Source organism: Neodiprion lecontei, chromosome 3, assembly GCF_021901455.1.
Source record: "Neodiprion lecontei isolate iyNeoLeco1 chromosome 3, iyNeoLeco1.1, whole genome shotgun sequence".
Lineage (NCBI taxonomy): Eukaryota > Metazoa > Arthropoda > Insecta > Hymenoptera > Diprionidae > Neodiprion > Neodiprion lecontei.
This window is the reverse complement of record NC_060262.1, coordinates 17,656,193-17,681,266: the sequence shown is the minus strand read 5'-3', so window position 1 is coordinate 17,681,266 and position 25,074 is coordinate 17,656,193. Positions and strand designations below refer to the sequence as shown.

Genomic DNA, 25,074 nt, shown 5'->3' with positions numbered 1-25,074 from the left:
TGAAAACAAGTTTACAGTTTCGTATTTGTATAATATTTGAAATGAACTATCACATTTTTTTTTTTTTTTATGAAGGTGCACAATTCTAAGGTCACAGCTCTAATTATCTGTTCGGAGGTGTTGACCATAAAATTTTGTTGCTTACTACGGAAGTTGACTATTGAAAGATGACATGAAATTTAATGAGGGGTTTTTGGTATTTTACCTGTATTTACGACGAATGTTTTTGGAAATTGTGATTGAAGACTATTATCACTAGAGGCAAACTTTGAGATTCGTGCATATTTGTTGGTAGAAATTCATAAAATAAATTAAATTGATAGTTTCTATGAACGTGTAACAAAATCATCAGTAGTCAACCATAACAAGACAAATATTAGAAAATTAATTTTATTTCAAAGCTCTTTATTGCTGCATGAAGCTACAGCTAGTGACTAAATTTACCGCCCAAACGTGCTAAACTTTGTTCAAATAAAAGTGTACAGTATAACTCAATGCCCATAATTTTACAAAATTCTTAGAATTTGATAGAATTTATCCAAACTATCAATTTTAGACTTCATTGCTCTGTTCTAAAGACGCTACTGCGTACGTCCACTACTTTTACATACAGAAAAAGGATGTGTTTCTATGTAAAGATGGCAATAAAGAATGGATGAAGAAACGTTTTTTGATATACCGAAATCTTATGTAATTCAACACAAAAAGTAATTAGAACAATAACACGGGCAATTGACTGAAAACAGATTCATTCGAATTGACAAAATATTTTTTCGTCATCTTAAAACGCGATGTTTGGTAAATTCAACAATTTTTTTTTATTTGTAGCTTCTAATTTCAGACATTGTTTAAAAATATCTAATATGTGTTTGAAAATGTTTTAAAAATAGATGCACTACTGTATAATGTATCTAATAATGTCTATCGTGTAGCATCGTTTTGTCTAACAGTACTGATCCATTAGATATCCGAACTGTTCATAGTCAGAATTATTCTCGGTGCTAATTAATTGAGGTAATTCTGGTTATGCTTTGCAATCATGCGTAACAAGAGCCGAATATCCAAAGATGGGGTGGCAACTCAATTTGGTTTCGAAAACTACCTGACAATTCCCTGTTTTCTGAAAATGTGCTTTATACTAATGCATATTATACCATCTGTATTACGTTCGATAAATTCCGAATTATAACATCGTTTATCATTACATTGATCATAGTTATTGTCGTGGACATTTAAATTCCAGGCATCGAGGCTGGTATATGTTTTCGTCTGATGGTTGAAGATTTCGGTTTTGTGATGACGGTTATCAATTGAAATTATTCGAGCAGGGCTATAACATTCAATGTCTAATTCCGAGTATCGCCTTCAGCAATACTTTAGTATGGATTCGGGTGGTGAACTAATTCTCTGCGTACTTTTCGACATGCGTCCGTTGGTATTTGGCAATAACAGCATTTTCGATGACTTTCGGGCTTACACCTGAGAAGGCGGGCAAAAAAGTGACTATAACTCGGCATTTTCTCCCCAACATAATTACTCTATTGATAAAAACTGTACGTCAAAAAAAGTGTGAGTTCTTTGTGCTTTTTAAAATACAATTCATTACCAGTAATATAATTGGTAACTAGCGTTAGTGTAAATCGCGTTTTGAGAAATGTCCTCTGCGATGTTCATGATTTTCGGTTGCCAGGTCATTTGGAACAAAAACGGGTATTTTCCAATTAGTAACATAGAAGACAGCTGAGAGTCGATTTTTTTTAAATAAGAACACGACGATTATTCGAAACTTGAAATTGATTTTTGACTTATTTGCTCCAGTTGGCAATGTGTTTTTAAAACATTTGTAATTGGTTTTCAAACTTGATCGTAGCTAACGCGACTAAGCATCTAAGGATTCCACGTCCAAATTTGAAAAAGATTTATCGACTCGTGTTTTAGACATTGTAAACACTGTTTTTGTAAACTATGTTTCCAAAAATACGAGTTCTCGGGATGGGAAGGGACTTGGAGTATCATCAATAGTTGATAATATTATAACTCGAGAACGGCTCGAATTACGGAAAAATGCAAGACGAAGAAGTTTCATTTTGATCCAAACTTATTTCTAATCCATCGTGTAAAGTATCGATAATAATAAGAAAAATCCAATTTTACTGCCACAGTCAGCACTCAAGTAAAACCTCCGTAAGTTCTAAAATTCTTTCAATTTTGCAATAATATTTATACACGGTACACTTGAAATTGTATATTCTTATGAGTTGCATAAAATTGGATTTCTTCAAAATTCGACTTCGCTTTAAGCCATTTATGGACACAGCATTGAATCATTTCCAAATTTGACGCGAACCCGTACCTCCGATCATCATGCCGTCACCTATGCCACCATAGAAATAGTAAGTATACGCGTATAATAAGTAGCGATTTTTTCAGCGATAGGTAATTTAGCGCATTGTTGTGAAGTTTGGAACCATACATTGTACAGTTATTTACGTCAAGAAGAATCTGTCCAACAAGTAAATCCATTCTTTCCTGATGTTTTGAAAACTGAAAATCCAGTGACGAATAGTTGATTCCATGGTTAGCCAACTTGTTTACGAGTTTGTTCAGTATAAAACCTGCAAGCTGGACGGATACTTTTAGATTTTTACTCCGTTCACTATGCATAAATATTATTCGGGCAGAGAGATCAGGTGTTTTGGAAAGTTTTATCCACACCCATACGTTCTGTTTTAAGCGGTGGAGGTTTCGTAAGGCATGTCAAGAAATACATAGAAAATGAACATTCTACTACTATTCCGCAATGAAATCGAATAAAGGTGAAGAGAAAAATGGCGTCGAGTGAAAGAGAAATTATTGTCATAAAAGAAAAAAGAGTACGATACTAGGACTGATAATGTACGATCCATGAATCACTTTGAAACTGGTGCCAGTAATCTCTAATTGGTTAAGAAGATTTTCGTAACTTTCGTGGGCTAAAAACGTTCGTTAAAAACCGTATGCCACGCTGTGAAAACTCTCTCATTCTAATCCATCGAATTCTTTTGCATCAAACATCCACGAACTATGTTGGAAATCTCGAGCTACTCAACACGAATGAATAAAGTTAAAATTTTTGTACAATTGATTACATCTGGGATATTATTTCAAATCAGAATATATTTTGTAATAAAGGATACCGCAGGATCCTTATAGAAATTGGCTCCTGATCAGATTGAATGGATTGTCAGTGTATTACGTAGTACATATCCGCGCAATCAAAATTTCTCATGGACACAAGTCCCAAAAATCAGTAGTTTCCGAGATACAGGATTCGGTAGGCGGGTGTATGGATTTTTTGATATCTATGGATTACGCGACTTTTACCCATTACAAAGCTTCAAGGGGGACTTGAAATCGAATATATCACTCAAGAACTGCACAATTGATTCACAGAGACTCCGCAGACGCGTGAAGAACACGACAGGTCGATTATTGCGGAAGTCGGAGGGTCTCGTTCTTCACGCGAGATCTAACATTGCACTTCCTTCCAGTAAACCAGCGAGTTCTTGGATCGAATGAATCACAGCTTCCTGCCTATCTTTGAGAATCAACCGTCAAGTTTTTTGAGTGATTTGTTTGACTTCAAATCCCCTTGAAGCTTTGTAATTCATGAAAATCACGAAATCCAAAGACATCAAAAAATCTAGACACCTTTCTTCCGAAGCCAGTATCTCGGAAACTACTGATTTTTGTGACTTGCGTCCATGAGAACTTTTGATACTATCCATCTTACTGATAGATTAAAAGAAGGTTTTTTTTATAATCGCTTTTGTAGCAAACGCCTCTCTATTAGTTTTCCGTTGAATGTCAGAAGGAAATCCTATTTTGTTAGTCAGGCGATTGAATCATTACTAATTGCAAGAACACTATATCTGGTCTGGAATTGCATAATCGGTGACATTTTCACATCGATGTTACATAAATGCTGGTAATAGTTGAAATAAATTACGTATTCTTTTGACGAAAAGGGCCGAATTTTTTTATTGTTATGTATGTGAGGTACGGCCATAACTATAAATCCATGGGCCTTGCCGCCAAATGTTAACATTGCCAGACAGGACTGTGTAATAAGATTCTCATCATATGCCGACATTGTTTGGGGATGATTATTTAATTTTCGCACAGGGAATAACGGACTCACGAAGAGTACAATACTATGGCTACCCTTGCGGAAGAGCGGTATTGCAAGAACACGCAAATCAACATTGCGGTTGGTACTTTCATGATTTTTTTCGAATTTTTGTGGTCCTGAAAAGGGCCGGGGCTTGTTCATTCAACAGACTTGCTTATCCCGACGGAGTTGATGACTGAAAAAACCGCTATCTGGCCTGTACAGAAACTGAGAACTAGGTGCGGCCACTTATGATACTGCCACGGTTCGGTAGACTTGAAAGTCAAGAGTAGACATTCGGGCCCGACGGTAAAAAACGCTGGGCGCTCTTCTGCTAATGATCGTCCGATTCCGTAAAGCCGTAAACTTCCCCTTCTATATCTTTGGGTCCGGGCGAGCGATGATCACGGCGAAAATGCTGCCGAGTTTGAGCTTCGAAAGTTATTTCCATCAACAGCCACGGCAGGTACTGGAGCGACGATCGCCTTCCTAACGGTCATAGAGACCAGGAAGTCGTGAGCAGAAAGTAATACTAAGGAGACCGAACTCAAACGAAGCTGGGTTCAAAAGTTGGCTCGTTTTATTGCATGAAAATGGCCAAGTCCGCAGAACGGAATAGCTACATGCTCGCGCATGCGCTGTTCGCAGTATAGCCATGTCCTTTTCTTTCTCACTGAGAGTACGAGTCAGAGAGCTCCATGCATATATATGTAAGCATCATAGACTGCGTATAGCGAGGTTATGGTGCATGATTGTCAGTTACGTGAGGAAAACAGAAAACATCCATGCGGTCGCATTTTATTATTCCTGTAAAAATCAGAGGGTCAAGATGAGACGCGGCAGTGTCTTGAGGCCAAGTTATTAAAACATCATAAAGATTCCAAGTTCTATAACTCGTTATAACTTTCAACTCATAACATAGCGTCACTTCACTAAAATTTAAAATTCTTCACGTCGTTAAATAAGAATCTTTCACTCGCACTCCCAGTAAACATGAGCCGGTTAAAATGTGGTTGAAGAAACGTTAAGGTCGTATAATTATGGTATAGGTAGAAAATATTACCGTGTTCGATATACGGTAATTTTTCAGTAAAATATTAATCGTTGTCTCTCCACAAATATTATACGATTTTCATTACACGTACATTTAAACAACGGTTTCTAGACTAATAATCAACGTTTTGTTTACTAGTTCAATTGCTAATTTAAATTCGTTAAAAACCGGTATATTTATAGATATTAAAATACAAATTTTCTACGTTTCATCGTCAACGTTTTGTTGTGGTAAGCGAGATTCGTAGTATAAACGTGTGGTAAAACCGTTTATATTTCTAGTCTTATGAACAGTTAATATACATGTTTTATTCCTTCACCGGTAACACAAGTTTAACGTTTAATTCACTGCTTTTCTACAACATTTAAACAACGGTTTCTAGACTAATAATCAACGTTTTGTTTACTAGCTCAATTGTCAATTTAAATTCGTTAAAAATCGGTATATTTGTAGGTATTAAAATACAAAATTTCTGCGTTCCATCATCAACGTTTTATTGTGGTAAGCGAGATCCGTAGTATAAACGTGTGGTAAAATCCATTATATTTCTAGTCTCATGAACAGCTAATATACATATTTTATTCCTTCACCAGTAACACAAGTTTAACGTTTCGTATAGTTACCATACCTTGCCAATATGTTCTCATTAATTGTTTAATAATTAAGTCAATACACTTTTGATCTACTGATCACATGTAATACGTGAAAATTACGTCGTACATAGACTTGTCATATCGATACACAGAATTATATACCTACTCGGGCCGAAACGTAAACAAGATTTGTTTCGTACCTTTCTGACCTTCATATCCAAGAATACTACCCTTTTCAACATAGTGAGGGCAGGAATCAACTTTTACATCATTTACTTACATATTGCGATGTTTGAATTTGGAACTATAATCATTATATTCAAGTTTTTCTCATGTTAGCAGTGACTAAAATTCAACGTTTTGTTATCCTCCTCAGCACGTTTTTCTGATTACCTTAAATTTTGTAAACAACTGGTCATTCGATTTCCAATCTTTTTTTTCATTCGATAAACTAGTAAGTATCATCAAAAATATGAAAAAATTCAGGTGACATAACACTAGAAGTGATAATTTTATTCTACGTAATATTGTAAAGTAGAACAATATGTTACCTCCATTTTTTCAAATTCTTTTCCTTGTGTTATTGTTAATTCCCTAACATAGGAAAAAAAGTTGAAAAATCGATGAACAGATTTTTTTACAAAGGTCACCAAGAAATTACGTAGTTGAGCATATAAGTGCATCCCTTCGCGGCGTCTTTATTAATTGTAAAACATACGTTTTCCTATACCATAATGTATATATTGGAATAACCCATGCTAGGAAAGCGAGTGGCCGTAGATGAAGCTCGTGTACCATGGATGTTACATATACGTATAATGAGCGCATGTATCAAACGACAAGCGGTCGCGAAGAATCGAGAATGTCCGAGCGTGAAATACTCGCGCCTCTTCTTCTGCCTCTGATTGGCTCGCTAGGTCAGCGTGTTGTAACTCGTACGGTTCCTGCACGCTGAGAGCCGAGGACGACGCGTCAGAATGCCCCCCCCCCCACCGTTCGCGAAGGCTCTCAGCTCACGCGATCAGTGAATCAGTCTAATTTGACCAACTTCCGAGGTCAGTGCACGTCCGTGTTTATGTGAGCCTTCATAAGCTGGTAAGTACAAATGTATTTTCTATTTGGAAAAATTTATCACGATGATTCAATACAGACGAAAATGACAATACAGGCGTAAATAACCTGACAATAAAAAGAAGAAACAAATACTTTGTGATTGCGTCGTACTTGCTTTTGAACGTCGCCGAAAGGATGTCGGCACAATAGAATTGCTTGTAGATAATGCTATAAGAAGCATGTCTATGGTATGGAATATATACTGATTGCAAATAGAAGCCGCAGATATTTATTGTTAGCTTCATTCTTACTTGTGCAGGCATCGTTTTTCTTTTATAAGGTTATCCAGTGAAATAGATCGCTAACACATACGTATCATGTACGAATGAACGATCATTTAGTGGCTGCATCTTTTCCCAATAAACACACAGTGGTTGAAATGATATATAATAGACCTGTCAAGACACGTTGAGAGAACGTTGAAATGGCACATAAAGATTATTCTACCTAGAATACAGGTGTTAAATACTATGTATTTTCAGGTATTTGACGGATTAGCAGTGATATCGAGGAAGTGAATGCTCCAGCTGCGGTCGAATAATAATTAAAACTTATGCGTACTGCGTACCTAGACAACGCTTTCTATAGCGTCTGTGTTCTTTTTTGAAATAATGTGCCAATACTTTTTATTATTTTACTTTGTCAGGATTGTGATTTTTTACCTAGTCCCGAGATGAAAGTTAACAATTTTCCTCGTTAGGGTATAATCATTGTATGATTATTTTGTTTCATGTTTTATTTGTTATCAAACCTCTTGTATCGGATATAAGTTTTTGTTTGTTCATGTTCACTTAATTTTACTATTTGCTATACTTCTATACTCTTGTGAGTACATCTGTACAATTGAGGTATGCGTATATGTAAAAGACTGTATGTTTATTTATACATCCCAGTCAACATTCACACAGTTACATCGTTGGCATAATAAAATGTCCGCATCAACGATACAGACAAACTGGTATATAAAAAACTACTGTTATGTTTCGGATACATTGTTAAAGCGGATATTTCGATACGTGTGCAATGTAACTATTGTCATTGTTGCCTTGGATGAAAGTACCTTATAATAAATATATATCATGTTTCGCAAAGGTGTGTGCTTTATCTCATTTAGTTGTCCTGTATTTCTCATAAGAATACATAGGTGTGGATGTAAAATAATTAATATCATTTAATTGGTGCAAGTTACCATTACTGAAATAGCTAAGAATGTGAGCGTTGCTGTATCATCTAACCCCTGAGATAAGTCCATATTGACCATACAAGAAGCTTTTAACAGCTTGTGTATTAATATAGTACATGAAAAATTATACCGAAAACATATTCTCAAGTTGGTTGTTACACGTTTATCGGAACCGCGTGATATTCGATTAAGTGTATTCAATTAAACGTATAATAATTGTTTACGGATATCGTTTTTACGTTAAATCAACACACATTAAGTACGTGTATTATTATGAAAAAAATTTTCCAATGAACACGCTTATTAAACGTGTTTGAACCACGAAAAATGGTGGCTATAACAGGTATATATTAAACGTCTACGTTAACATTTAAATTGCGTTCTTTCATACTTGTTTCATTACGTTTCTGAAAACCGTAATTTCGACGTTTACTTCAACCGTGGAATATCCGGATCATAATCACTAACAGAAAACGTTGATGAGCGCAGTAGAAAAAACCTATATCAGGGCGGACATTTTTCACGAGAAAAAACGTATGTGCTGAACGATTATTCAACTATATACAACGTTATTTTTCGACGAATTTCTTACGATTTATTTACCAGCAATGTTTATTGGGCTCTAAGTGAGAAAGAAAAGGACACGGCTATACTGCGAACAGCCCATGCGCGAGCATGTAGCTATTCCGTTCTGCGGACTTGGCCATTTTCATGGAATAAAATGAGCCAACTCTTACATGCGGTGTTTGGTCTCCTTAGTATTACTTCGTGGTCGTGCGTAGTTGTCGATGCTTGATCCTGAGACGCATGGTGACTAGAAGTAAAGAGACCGAACGCAATGCTGGCAAAATGGACTGTGAAAGTGATGAACGATCCGCGGATTGTACCCGCCTGGCAGCGCTACCACTGCGGCCTCCGTCAGCGTAACCAGGCGCTGGTATCGCTTGCGGATACATTCCGAACTACAAGATCTTTCATCACTTTGAAGATCCACTTTTCGACGATTCCGCCATATGCGTTCGGCCTCCTTACGTCTATAGTCCAGACGAATAAGCTATAAAATCGACTGACTTCTATTCTGGAATAACGTAGGTTAGCCGATTTTTTTATAGGTTCATTAGAGACGGACGAACATATTTTCACCTATGCCGCAATGTTTCCTAATTTTATTTTACCTTAAGATTCACAGATATTATACATCTAAAGTTATTTATAGCAATATTTCCTAAGAATATGACTAAAATCCAAAAGAAATAAAAATATTATACATATTAAAAATCTAATTATAGATTCGAATTGTTGAGAAAAAAATAGCAAAGTTCCATAAAAAAAAAATGTACGATAATTATAAACGGAGTTATTGGGTTGTTAATTAAGCGGTGAGAACAGCCGGGCGCGCGAAGCCTCGAGCCCCCCAACCACGCCGCCCGGCTTCATTCCTCCGACTAACGTCGCTCGATGAACGTTGAGCAATTTTTTTTTACCAGATACAACGCACCTAGAGATTTGAAAAATTTCATGGTGATGCCTTGTGGTGTTGAGAGATAGTTGATATTTTTCTTCCCCCTCAATATTAATTACAACAAAAATAAACAAAATAACACTTAAACACCGTTATCTCCGGTTCTAATCAAGATATCCATGTTTTTTTTTTAAATTACTCGCAAAATGAAGGGCAAGTACAATCCATCATAATATTTACAGTAATATGAATATTCTCGGAGATATCTCTATTTGTTTAAAAGCAAAAAATTTCAAGTCATCCAAAAATTGAGATTTTCGAGTATTAAAAAATTTTTTTTTCATTCATGGAAAATACTAGTAACGAACTGACTCCATGATTTTTTGGCAACCCGTAGGCTAATCACATAAGTAAGGGCAGACGATATACGGATTTTGGCTTGTCGCGGATTGTCGCTTAACTATATAACACAGCCAAAAAAGCCTTGCAAGATAATTTTGAAGACACTTCATATCACCTGTACCATGAGTTTCAAAGCCACACGTTGTTTATTCATCAATTTATAACAAGAAATGTAAATTTTTTTTTCCACTGCAATTTGCATTTTGCAACTAAACAAATAGAGGAAATTTATCTCACGACAGCTTTTTTTATCGAGAATGATGAGACGAACAACTTTTGTTTGAACAGTTTTCGTGTATGAGCCATAACAAAGACGTTATTTAACAAAATGTGGGGTCTCAAAAGTTTAAACAATCGCTACGGACAAACCCGGACCTAACTTTTTGGGGCATGGTGGAAAATATGTTCGTCCGTCTCTAATTGAACCTATAAAAAAAATCGGTTAACCTACCTTATTCCAGAATAGAACTTAATTTTATCCTCCTGGACTGCTAGTCTCCATGCTGAGACGGATCGGCGGTACCCCTGACCTTGACGTCCCTCAGTGTTATGCGGGCTTTGGACGCTCGATAGATTCGCGAGAAGCTAGAGAAAAAAATCTGCGTGGTGCTGAAAAGGGCTGATTGGTCAAGATGTGCGAATAGAAGTGCTGTACAAGTTCAATAGATAAAGTAACGCCTTACTCAAGCTGCTGCTGCTGTACTGAAGGTCCTGCTCGTTCCAACCGCTGAACTGAAATGTGTGGAATGCAGCCGCGCGCTCAGATTTAAATACACAATCGAGCGCACTGGGAACGCTGCGACGAGTCTATTAGCCCGAGCTGACATAGTGGGGAGTTCCAGAGACAGAAAACGCTGGCTTATCGATTTACACTGATTAATTTTATTTTTCACCGATTATAATTGCCATCTTATCAACTAAACTGTGCAAAATTTTTACCTGAAATAATAAAAATTGAAAGGATTGTGAATTAGAAAAATTGGAATCTCAATTACGTAAGTTTTAAAGTTTTATTGACGATGACTATTAGAACTAGAAAAACGGCTACCCCGGTTATATGTTATGTAACGTGGCATTTCGGTTAGGCCTGCCCGTTACAAGGTACTCCCTGAACTTCGGGGGGAATCCAGGAATTAGGGTTTCGGAAATCGAGTCGCGAGATAATCACAGAGAGCGCCAGAACTGGAGTCACGCATCCGGGCTTCGACAGGGACGAAATAGCGAATTACGAATAAGATATTGCAGGCTTTTGTTTTTCTTTTTTTTTTTTTGAGTACACCGGCCACAAGCCAGCGACCGACTTCGACGCCTAAGATATTTCAAGGCAAGGCGAAACCGCGGAGATCTCGCGGGAAGGATACCGAGGCTGCGGAGGGAGCGACAACGCAGATCACTGCAGCGCGGGAGTCCAAGGCGGAAGCGATTCCCGCTGGCGGCCGGCGCGCCGCAGCCTCCCCGCTCATCCCGCCTACACCCGACCGAGGCAATCGTGAGGGACCAGCTAGCGACGAGGGAGCACCACCCCGCCCAACCCCCGGACACCGTAGAGCTGCGCGGAAGACGACATCGCGATCCAGCGTTAAGTTCTGCGCCGCGTAGCGACGACAGGTGCGCGTCGGGCTGCGCAATCTCCAAAATCGATGACAGATCGATTGTAGCGCATTCTTAGGGTAAGGACGTCGCGAAGGACGAGACCGGCGTTGCGGCCGATCGACCATGAGAGATCACTCTAGTTCTGGCGATCGAGCAGGGAGGTGACGTTGCGCTTGAGTAATTAAGGGATTTCAGTAGTTGCGCGAAAAAGTTCGTTGGGTTGCGAGGCACGATGGACGGGCACCGACATGAGGAAGTTGGAAGCTTCGTGAGGTGGATGTGGAGCGGTAAGCGTTGCTGATATCCTCGCGATCGAATTTTGAGAGCGATTGAGCGAGGGCTTGTCCGAGAAAGGATACCCGTTTGTAATTTGCTTGTCGAGAAATCCTCGAAATTCGTTTGCCGATTCATTTGGTGACCGTAGCCTGAGTTGCGCGTGATAAAGTAGAGCCAATTTCGAGTGATCGAGGTCGAGTCGAGCCACGTGTTGAGCCGAGGCACTATTGTCTCGAATTTGAGTGTAACCAAATTCCGTTACACGGGGTCACGTCAAATCAGTACGATAAAATATCATTTCTCGTGTAGGTCGCGAGCCGTCGAAAGGGGAGCGTTCGAATTCGCGAACCGCGTCCCGACGTCACGGAGAAAGTTGAGCTCGGGTGCGTGTTGATAAGAATTTTTTTTTTTGTAGAGGACAGTCGCGGGTAACGCGGCGAGCCCCTTTTTCGTTTGGGCTTTTGCATTATTGGTTAGTAATAAGGTGGCGATTAACGCCCGTAGGCATAAGTAATTTTTTTTTGATTTACTAGGGGCTTCGCCCCTGCGCGCTTCGCGCGCCAACCCCATCTCGGCGCTACGCGCCTCGGGCACTCGGCGCTGCGCGCCTCGTTGTTCGGCGCTTCGCGCCTCACTATTTCCTTACGCATTGTCTAGTAGACAGGCGAATTCCTTCATGTTGATTTGATGACAGGTCTGCACTTGCTGTCCACTTCAATTCCTTCTGTGCTTACTTTTCTTTTTTTTTATCAATCTAAGCTTCCATTCGTTGGTTGAAAATTGGTGTTCCTTCTCTATTGATATCTATCTATCTCCTTGACTTGCTGAATTATTTTTGCTACCGCTCTGCCCGTTATTCTCCAAAATCACCTTCTTTACATTATTTTTTTCTCTATATTTATGTTGCTGTTCACTCCGTAAATCACCTCTTTCTCTTGTGGTCAACATCGATCATGGTCGTTCTCTTTCCTGGTTATACGAATATTTGATGGATATTATTCTATGGCTTATTTGGTTCTTCGCACTTACAATTTTATTTTCCTCTTTCTTTTGTGATACTTCCGACCATTCACCATCTTCATCGCCTTGTCTGCTGCTTGAAACTCCTCCTTTCTCCATTGTCATCGTAAATCCTGGCTGTCCTTTTGACTGTTTGGTGATATATTTAGATTTACTATTATTTGATTGTTACTTTTCATACTTATTACTCACTATCTGAATTTTATTTTGGTTCTGCAAGACATCAAAGTGTCCACTGTCTCCGTCGCCGGTGAAGAGTAGCGAGAATTGTGTTCCATTTTGTGATCCGTTCCGGTGTGGATGAATTTGTTCTTCGCGATACACGATTAAACATATCTTAAAAATATCCGCAGCTGCATATATTGCATTTTTATTCATATGTGATTTGTAATCACCAGGTCACCTAATCACAGCACCGTTTGACTCATTACCTGTAATAAAACCCGCAAATGTAGACCAATTATCCACTATATTTGAAACGATACTCAGTCTCACCTCTGCGTGTCGATCTTGAGTGCCGTATACACAATACGCCAACGCGCGAAAAAGACAATTCCTGTCGGGAATCATCTTGATAATTTTCGTTTGCATGTTCATTTTTTGCGCGTCAGAAACAGATACCTATAAAGATATTTGTCAAAGACTGTCATAAACAGCCGATGACAGCTGTCAAAGGGTTTGCTAGATGCTTTTTGTTTTGTTTTCGGGATCTCACCCCACCGCCAACTTCATGCGTATACTATTGTTATTATAATCTTTTTTTACTATTGTTATTATAATCTTTTTTTACTATTGTTATTATAATCTTTTTCTACGTTCATTTGTTTGAAACTTTTTTATTAGATAGAGAGATTACCGATCGCGGACAGCGTCGGTCGGGATTTCGGTTCCGTTGTCGTCGAGGAGTTTATTATTAAGTTGGTGATTAGCGCCATTCCGGAGAGGTCTTCTAGATCTATTAATTTTTTTTTGTTCTTTTTTTTTTTTTGTTTAATCTGAGTATTTGTATTTGGAATCGCGAAGAGCGACTTTTGAGGTATCATTTCTTTTGTTTTGTATTATCGCTGGCTGGAAATATATTATTTTAATTTTATTATTGCTTTGTAAAATAACGTGTTGGCGTACGTGTGTCGTATCTCTCTCTACCCAAAAATTACCCCTCCCCTCTCCGCGGTACTGAGCTGCCGAGTATGTGGTCGCGGTATATCGCATTACCGATTTCGAGGCGTGTTGATCACGCCAGGCGTCCAACAAATTTCGCGATATTGTTTTAGGTCCAGGATACCTCGCGGACGCCGATTTATTGTGCACGCGGTAAGTTCTCGGTCATTTTGTCCGAGTGACCGCGGATCGGGAAAAATCCACGTCACAGTTATTATCTATGACTAGTTTGTTTTTGTAGCATCACTTCACTCATGTCACGTATATCGTGGCATAGTGATGAAAATACAAAGAATGGACTTTAAGAATCAATACATTTTCATTCATACGATTCTACGAATCGATGCTTCCGATAAAAAGTGCATCGACTCTGAATAATCGTTAAATCACTAAGGAGGAATTCTATTTTTGATAAAAAAAAAATATTATTTAATTACTGTACACGTTTGTATCCAATGTTATGTCCCAGCCGATAATTACGGCCGTACGTTCTTTGTACCGTAACTTACCGACGTGTAATTACCATTAGAGAGCTTTACAGGCTCATACCATAGTTGTAATACCCATATAGATCTAGATACATTTACCATCTTAGCGAGCAATGGTTTTGCACCGACGATCTGGGTACAACATACCATCCGTTATTTCACAAGCAAGCTTACATTCGTGTAATGCTATGCTGTATATAATATATATGTATATCTTTTTCATTTTTAACGTTATATTTTCAATATAATCCCACACATGAACCGCATGGCTTATAATCGAAATTCACAAACTCAGATTCAAAATGTCGTTTTCAGAACGCGGAAAAGCATTCTTGCGACTAAATATCTTGCCCACACTGCGCCAATTGGCCTCTTTAAGACCAATCGTCTTGCACTAACATGGCTTAAGACCAATCAGAAGTCTTTCCAAAACCTCCCACTATTGAAGATCATTTTCGAATCACACTGATGCAAAAGAGAATCATTTTAGACACCAGAGAGAACGGAACTAAATAAAACTCAGAACCGATTAAGACTTCAGACATGACAGACCACATTCAAGTTACTAGCAGTGCAGATCATTCTGAATTATAAAACGATCATATTCAAAAACTTCAAAACTTAACATAACTAACGTGATTCCATTAGTGAATCACGTAAGTGAATAACACCATTGTCAAATTGAACCTTGAAAATCGATTGAAAGAACCTCTTATAGTTAATAAATGTGTATTCGAATCAAAATTTCGTGTAAAAAAATTATTTCAACCATACATAGTGATAGTAGGCATGAACCACAACGACACAATTCCAGATTGAGAAAGGCTGAAGGAGAAATCAATACGAGAAGATCATCGAAGTTCTTTTCAACGTAACAACGGTACACCAATATATATCAGTGTGAGACTGCACCAATCAAACAGTATGCATTACTGAAATGTCTTCAGCAGCCTCTTTTAAAACAGGTGATAGGAACAGTGAACTTTTTTCACTACAGATATGAAAAATTTTCTTGTTCTACAGGAACCGACAGGAACAAACTACAGAGGCAGCATTAGTGAGTTGAAATTTCTCGCTAAACATTCACCCCATTTGCGATTTATTTTATTTTTATTCAAATTCGCAGAAACTTATACCCAAACATGGAGTCGATTCGCATAAAGTAGTTGTGTGGGAGCGAGTACTCGGAGAGTTTCGACACTCGTCCATACTCGTGCTCGTACTCGGCCTTTTCCCGATAGCTGTCGGTAAATTGTCGCGAGTCAAAGGAAAATTTTAGTCATCGTCGGACTCGTCGATGAACTTCCAGACCACTCGGTAATCCTCGCCATCCTTTTCGTATGCTTGTCTGTAGGACGGTCGAGGACAGGCGAATAATTTCGTGGCTATACCCAAATCCAAGTAAGTACAAGTATCCACGAGTACTTTGGGAAGTTAGACTTGACGACGGCTATAAGCGTGAATAATTGCACTTGTGGATACTCGCGACGTGTCTGGGACCGTCTTAAAAACGTATCGATTCCATGATGTTCTTAACTTGGCAAAAACAAGCAATAATCGATTAATCGCATGTCAAAAAATGGCTAAAGAATTCCGCACTACGGAAACACGTTTTTTCTAACCTCCCGTTTCTCTGATGTCAGAGAAAATAGAAAGTTATTGTAATCACCCCGAAAATGAAAAGTTGAGTTCTCACTAGATCTCCACGTTTTGAGGTCCGGAGAATCACCTCCAATCATTTTAAAATGGACGTCTGTGTGTGTATGTATGTATGTACGTATGTATGTATGTATAATACGTATGTATGAGCGTGATCAATTTTTTGTCCGACGATATCTCGAGAACGAGTAGTTAGATTTTGATGAACTTGGTCTTAATCGACGCACATCGATTCTTCAGATTTAGACCTGATTAGATTTTGGCTGTGATTGGTTTAGTAGTTTTAGAACAATTTGAAAAACCAAATTCACAAAAATAAAATAAAAATGGTTTCATCTTCGCAACGGATGAACGGATTTGCATAAAAATTGGTATCCGAAGGTGTTTGGGGTCGCTGATCACATATCTGAAGTCACATTTGTAAAATAAAGATTTCACGTAGTAAATATGCTCGAAAAAAATTAAAACATTCGGAGTTTGATGAAAATTTAAAAATTCATGTTCTTTGGGTCGCTGATCACAAATCTGAACTCGGATTCGCGAAATGCATAATGTCAGATTCCAAATTCGTAAAAAAACGCTCGTTTGGCCTCTTGTATCGAAATATACTAATTTCTCGCACAAATAACGGGAAGTTCAAAGGCTAGCTCACAGTCAGCCCAAATCCGCTTGTTTTTTATCACGCTGGCATCATTGGATATTTAATTTTTCGACATTGCACCGATATTGATTATGGTTGTCAAATAGTAATATCGCGTACTGAAAAAGAAAAAAAATCGTTCTAGTGTTTTTGTAGATCTTGAAGCGATTCGAGACGATGCATTGATATCTGAGCTTTTAAAAAAGAATATTTGTAGCTCATGGATATGGTAATTTGATAAATACTGAATGCATATACACGAGGCATTCCATGTCATCACGATCAAGATTCTACGTCAATATCTCAGATTGGCTTTATAATTTTTTCTATGACAGTACATGATGAAAAACACAATCACAATTTTTTTTTTTTTAGAATCTCGACCCAGCGCGTCTGAAGTATGATTCAACTGTAGGACCCTATACTACCTGTACAAAATAAATAACCCAAAGAGGGATCACGCACACCGCAGCACTTCAAATCACGTTTTTTTTTCATTCGAAAGCTGAAAGACTGAAGAATTGAATAGGACATACGAAAAAAACCTACTATGAATTTTTTGCCGTGAAAAATTCAATTCAACAAATGTGAGAACAATGATTTTTGGACTAAAAATAGTTCAAAATTTCTAACACTTTTCACAAGCATATTTTGGACAGTATTTTCGTTGATTCCTGAAAAAGACTGTATAGACCAAGCTTAAAAAAATTCAAAGTTCTTCATGAATTTTACAAAGGGGAAAGATGGCAGTCTTTTTTAAATTTGCAATTGATTTGGCGTCGGTTCTTGACGAAAAAGCTGTTGATAAATATTCAAAAAATGTATTTTATGTCAAAAAACAGTGTCTTTCATTTCAAAAAAATATAATAAATGATATCAAGCTGATTATACGTGAAATTATTTAAAAAATAATACATTTAGCTTAACGTACAAGATATTGTACCGGAGTAGATAGGATATGAGAGTTCTAAATCAAAAAATACCCATGATCTTGCTACCGGCGGTTAACATACATGACGTCACCAGTATAATCGCTCGATTTTGCCGTGTGAGGAGCGGCCATTTTGATAGCAGCTATTTTGATTTTTGCTTAGTCGGATGAGCAGCCATTTTGATTTTTTCACCGTCATCCGTAAACTTTCACGCTAATAGTTTGCCCCCAGGGCGAAAATAATATTTTCCACATACTTCGAATACATTCTTTTGTGTTAATTGACCGGATAACGACACCGCAATTAGATAGGCTGGGGATGTTGTTGATGATTCGTAGACTTTCACGCTAATAGTTTACCCCCAGGACGAAAAAAAATATTTTCAGCATACCATTTTGATTTTTTCACCGTCACCCGTAAACTTCCACGCTAATAGTTTACCTCCAGGGCGAAAAATAATATTTTCCACATACTTCGAATACATTCTTTTGTGTTAATTGACCGGATGGCGACACCGCAATGAGATGGGCCGGGAATGTTGATGATAATTTGTAAACTTTCACTTTCAAGAATTTATTATGGGGGGAGAGTGTGGTTGGTTGGTATATAAATCGCAAGCTCATTCAACGCGTTATGTTGTTCTCATAGTTTTCCTATTGTGAACTTCAGTATCCATAGTACGTAAAATTTATAAAATCTACATCGAACGTGATGGATCTAAATAAAATCAACCTCGTCTGTCGCCTGGAAACGCTACCCACTAAGAGAATGTCAGATCTGGAGGCTGGGGAGGAGTACAACGTGACGGGGGTAAGACGTGTAAATACTAAGTACGGCACGAGTATTCTTCTCGCGCTAAATGAGCAATTCGGAATATTTTTACCCCCCCGAATCGTAAGTCACATGGAAAATGATGTGGTGCAATTCAACGGGATGCAAAAGACGATAATGAAGGGCATTCTACGAATGAAATATCAAGGAGGCGAATACAACAAATTTGAATTTTTGTGTGACAGATGAGCAATTTGAGCGTAACAAAAAGCACTGTTCCAACTTGCAATATGGAGATGATCATGGACATTCAAAGTTTCATTGGCCTCGACGATAAATTTATACCCAAGGAACTTTGCATCATAAACATAAACTCATCGGGTTTGAGCCGCATTCTCTTCAAACCGCCGTACGCTTGGGCAGATCTACCAGCTGAACACAAAGCTACTAACGCTTGGCTAACACGAAATTTTCACAGAATACCATGGAATGCGGGAATCGAACCTTATGCTGAGGTGCAGAAAATTGTAACAAAGGCTGTTAAATATGCATGCTATGTATATGTCAAAGGTGAGGAGAAGAAACGGTGGCTGACGAAGATCCTTGATGGGGTAAAACAAGTAGGTAATAAACATGGAAGATTTACACATTTCACCATCATCACTGGAAAAACTGAAACATATGGAAGAGGCGGGTTGGTGCTGTGATTATCATGGAAACGCTTCAACGGGATACAACTGCGCCTTCGAAAATGTTCAGCGTTTGAAGAAGTGGTATGTCAAGGAGTGCACGGGGTCTCGCACGAAATCGTTCAGTCTTTTCGAAAAACAGAAAAAATATTAATAGAATTTATTGTAGTTATATATATATATATATATATATTTCGAATTACAGTTACACCTAATTTTAAGTAATATAATTTATTCAAATAAATGTAAAATAAATATATATATGAATGTATTGTTGGAGGCAGCATCTGTTAAAAGAAAGAAAAATACTTATTAATCACAGTTTATTGATGGCATAATTAGCATTATTTCATAGCTTTGTCATACGGTACACCATAACCCTGAAGTTAAATCCCCAAATAGTTTAAAGAAAGGAATATTCCATTAATAGGTAGAAATTTTCTATCGTTTTATTTATCACGTGGGTGGGGGTGGGTGAACTTTTCAAATAATAGCGGTTGGATGCTTTGAATAGATGTTTTTTATTTATCAACAATTACATTCTGTTTTCAGCTTATACATAAAAATGGTGATAGATCATCATATTTTAAATTGAGCAAATAACCTTACACATATTTTCATTATTCACACAATAATAGTAATAATAATTAAACATCCTATCTCAAAATTGACTTATACCAATTTTTTTACAGTACCACTAATCGAATTATATTCAACAATGCGGTCATGCAAGATCATGCAGTAGGCAGAAGTGTGTGGGGGGAACGCAATGCTAGAGTCAAATTCCAATCGAATGTCCACAGGTCCAGTTTTCAATGTTTCGTTCTGCTTGGAGCAATCGATGGCGATAAGGGGGGCTCGGTTTATGAATTCACGGTTCGATAGCAAAGGCTCAGCTTCTTTGTTGTAGTAGGTCATTTGAAACCGAACATACATATCATAGAGAATGGCGTATTGATTATTGTATAGATCAAGATTCATATTTCCGTAGGGATAGCACTGTGAGTTGAGGAAGAGTTTTACATCTCTGATCCGACAATGATCAAATACGCTGGCATTTCTCAGCGGCTCGTTTCTCCTTGCAGTTTGAAATCCTAGAACGACATATCTCGGCTTCTCAAGCTGCGTCGATGTCTTGATTGACCATATATGCCGCGTTGTTGATGGGAGCATCGGATACACGTACGTTTCCCAAGAACAAAAACTCATGAATATGGCCGGATCCTTGGCGATGTAGTTGAGTAGCTGGATTTTCGGTTTATCTGCCAGTTTGATGTAGGGCAACAACCACTCGATTTTATTTAGGGTGATTTTAAAGTTTTCCGTGATCGAGGTCTGAATTACGGCATTCAAATCAGTGTTGGAACGTGTGAGAATTAACTCATGTTTAGCATTAACAACAACTCGACAATAATCCTCGGCGAAGCCTAGCACATAATTTAACGGTAAAACAACATCGAAATTTCCAGCGGCATCGGTTAGTTCGTTATCCCCACTCAACCACCCGGTATTCTCCAGACTATATTGCTGGCCTGGACTCAAGGATACGTAACTCTTCATAGTGCTGGTGATGCCAACATTTTTATTCCGATCAATCACTACACCGTTCAACTCATAGCGAACTTCCTCAAACAAATGGCAAATGGCCATATTGATCAATTTCGTAACCGTCACCGCAGCCACACCATCATCCTTTGTGATTTTTCCATGAATGTGTAGAGAGCTTTTACTGGGCAGTAGACAAAAGTCTTGATGTTGGACAACAATACGGATTTCATCGTTGTTCTGGAAGGTGGATGATGCAAACGGCTGACGAGCATGAATCTCAGAGTGCGCAATCGATTCGTCGAATACCATAGGTTTCTGTATTCTTATTATTTCTTCCATGGTAACACACACACGCGGGATACAGCGAACACGAATTCTTATTTTCCAAAATTTCCACGTAATCGAAGACCCAGGCTCTGGAGAAACCGAACGTTCATAGGTGTCAGTCTCGTGGGCGGTGTAAACGTTGTCAGAGGTGTCGGGCGACTGATGATTTGTGCCCATGACGTCTGACTTTTATAACTCTTACCCAACTTTCTCGACTCAGACACGATCCCCATTATTTCAGTGTTTTTACGTGTAAACGCACAGTAAAGTCCACCACATGGTTGCACGTGACTTCACTGTTCAGCTCGTTGTCGTTAGCTCTCAGACTGAGGGTGATGTCGGAGGGTAGCTCCTTAGGCAGAAATTTTTCAATATCCTCAATTTCATAGCTTACCGTGGGTATTGTTATGCTCTTTCTGCTGTTGTCCGCCCGTTTCAGGTAAAATTTATTACACGTCTCATAAATATTGGGTATTGAATTGAATGTGAGGAACTCGACGAGTCCGAGAACGTAGTTTTTCTCCGGTGATAACTCGATTGGGGGCAAATATTGAGCCTCCAGCACGGAGGATGTGCCTGACAGTGTTAATGTCAACGATTCCGACATGACTGATGCTTGACCCCTGCGGCACTTGTCTTTTTATAACTGTTCGCTGAGAAATTTGAGGCATAAGTGCCCGAAAATCACAGTATCATATTCCTGATACCTCTTATAATTGTATTCAACGCTACCAACACCGAGATACCTCATCAGGTCCTTAGGCGGTTTCAAATCACCGAAACTATCGAAATACGCAATATCGCACCATTTTTCTTGTACGCAACCCAATGTGTCCCTGAGCCGTTTTTATCAACAAGATTAATAATTGCAGATTCTCGCATTTTTGCTCCCGATTTAGGCAGATCATTCCGCATGAAAACACCGCCAAAATGCGAAATTTTCATATTTTTAGCATAGTTGCGTAAATCAATGTTGGCGAGAGCTCGGTGTGGTAGCTTTATCAGTTTTTTGCCGGACGTAAGTACGGGCCCATTCCGCTGCGGTAGGGTCGCAGGTGTAATCCGTTGCCCAAAGCAATCGCCTCCATTATTGTATTGTGCCGTTTGGTCTCGTTCAACCGATGTTTGTTGACACTAGCTTCGTTGACAGCTTTAGCTATACCCGCAGCACCACCCGCAAGAGCTCCAGTAGCGCTCAGACCGGCCAGAATTGAAATGAGAAACGGCAGGAAACCGCCAATTTTATCAGGCACAGGTATAACGTGAGGCATACGAGCATTCTTCCCAGTCCCTCGCGCAGCCGCACGAGCACCCGCCAACGCCGACTCGACGGCTTTATAACCCGGTCGCATGGCGACCTTTGCTGCTGTGATGATGGATTTAAGATTCACCGTTCTCTTCCGCTATTTACTCTTCCCACCTGTTCTAGATTTCTTCTTCGCAGCCACTCCAAGTTTCGACCGCTTCGCAGCTAAGCCCATTCCGAGTTTAGATTTAGGTTTCATGGTGTTGGTGACTCCCCAGGATACGGCCTTTTCACCCACGCTAGCGTTCTTGGCCGAGACGCGATTCCACGCCTTCTCAGCGAGCGCTTTGTCGGCAAAATTTCTCGCTGCAATATCGCGATTCTTTACGTGTGCAATGTCGTGGTCTTCACACGCAGCATCCAGCGGAATGATCCCCAAATCGCCACGAGCCAACTTCTTGGTAAATTTCGTTCCAGGTCCGCAGTATTGATACCCTTGTACGTGCAATTCAACTGGGAGATGAATAATGATTTTATTTATCAAACCACCACCGCATTTCTTCCGTGTGCACGTCCTCATAGTCGGGCAACAACTAACGTGACTTCTATAAAAGGAGGATTTTATATACCGTGATCTCAGTTCTCGTTGTCATGCTAACGAAGCATCATGAGATTTCAAGATCAGCCCGATAAACTACCTATCGCGAATTTCGATAAAATGGCTCGACGTGGAAAGAGGAAGATAGAAAAACGACATGGAAAATTGCTGCCAAATACCGTGAGAGCAATTTTTTGCGGGCCATCCAATTGCGGTAAAATTAACGCTCTTCTCTCACTCATCACCCACGGCAATGGATTGCGATTCGAAAATGTCTACGTTTATTCGAAATCTCTGATCCAGTCAAAGTATCAATTTTTGCAAAAGTTACTAGAACCCGTGTAGGGAGTGGGTTATTTCCCGTTTTGCGAGAACGATGAGGTTGTAAAACCGGAAGATGATCGCCCCAACTCTGTTATAATTTCCGACGATGTGGCCTGTGAAAAGCAAGATAATATCAGAGCATACTTCAGCATGGGCAGGCATCGCGATATCAATAGCTTTTATCTAAGTCAAACGTATGCGCGCATTCCAAAACACCGATTGCGTGACACTGCAAACTTATTGTTGCTATTTCGGCAGGATGATATGAATCTGAAACATATCTGCAAGGATCATGTGAACACAGACATAACGTATGAGCAATTTAAAGACTTGTGCTCGGCATGCTCGAATGATGACAATTACAGTTTTGCCGTAATTGACAAGGATAGCAAAATCAATGGGGGGCGATATAGGAAGGGGTTTGACTGTTTTATAAGCATAAACTAACATAAAATTGCACAGTTTCGTTGCAACAATCGAGCCGGCGACATGGAGAGTGTCAAGATTCGTAAGCATAGCGATACATTGAGTGAAATATCGAAAGCATCCGATGTCATACGGCGGAAGCATAAGATGCTCAAGTCGGACACGGACACGATCGAACAGGTTATGGGCGAGGTATTCAAGCCTTTAGTAACACCGTTGCAAGAATTGGTTGATACCTCAAGACAGCAGCATATTAAACATGAAATTAAAACGGAACTACCGGATGTGACAATGAAGAAAGAAGAAAAAAAACATGACGAGAGTACCGGGGATGACGATGATGATGAGGAGGATGAGGATATGGATGAGGGGAATTTCTGGATGCAAATGATAAAACACTGAAGTTTGGTGAAATTTCTACTACAAGTACGCCGGTGAAGAAAACAACGGATTCCACGGCGCAATATTTGAAAATGTTCAGCACAAGTAAAAAGAGGGATTCGGATACCACATACGGTGTTCGAAAGTTGACAAACGGTTTGATGATTGGTGATACGCCGATCAATTTCACTGATAATCTGGTCAATGTGGGGGATGAAAGTTATGAGAGAACACCTGGATTACTCGAATTACTGTTTAAAAAATCAACCAATGCATCGATTGTAAATGACGTGGATAAGAATAATTATATAAAAATTGTAAGGACGACAAATGCGCATCGAAAACGTTACCAAGTCGATGGAAGCCTTCGAAATGATTTAAAAAGCGCAAAGTATAGAAATTTCATTGCACAACGCGTCGGCTCGCCGAAAAAATCAGGTAAAGGCTTACCTGACTATAAGATTGCGCGAAAGGAGGAGCAAGATGTCGATTACGTCTACTGGGATGATCCAAATGAAATTGTAGATCGCCTCCGGCTGCTTATGGCGTCACAGGCTGCAGGCAATACCGACCATTCCAACGAAATAGTCTCCATTATTGAAGAGTTGCGCGAGGCCGGAATCGTTTATTAGCGGCGTGTGAACATAAAATCATCATTTGTTCAGTGACCGTCCAGTGATGAGCATCGACATATTCAGACGACACTCGGAGCGTGGTGGTGGCAAAAAATTTATTCGAGGGCCTCCGGGTGTCGGATTCAAAACCACCAACGACAATCAGTACGATATAGACAGCAAACGATTGTGTAATATCGCTGATCCACAGATGGAAAACGATGCCGTTTCCCTAAAAGTTCTCAATACCGCTTCACGATCTATGGCTGTGGATATTGTGGATACTTTGAAATCAAATTTCGAGAGTTTTGCGCATAATCACAACGAGGAGTTGGAACAGCTACGCATAAATAACAAAATCATAGGAAACACGTTGAGTGCATCAAACATATTGGGGAGCAAGCAACACCGACGCCGGAACAGA

The 25,074-nt window shown here is 39.1% G+C and overlaps 1 long non-coding RNA gene across 1 annotated transcript; it reads left to right on the top strand.

The window, feature by feature from the left end:
* The first annotated feature begins 6,776 nt into the window (after positions 1-6,776).
* On the top strand, positions 6,777-8,001 carry LOC124293502. Its single transcript, XR_006903356.1, has 2 exons — positions 6,777-6,892; positions 7,393-8,001. It is a non-coding gene; the product is annotated as an uncharacterized LOC124293502 (long non-coding RNA).
* Positions 8,002-25,074: the final 17,073 nt, after the last annotated feature.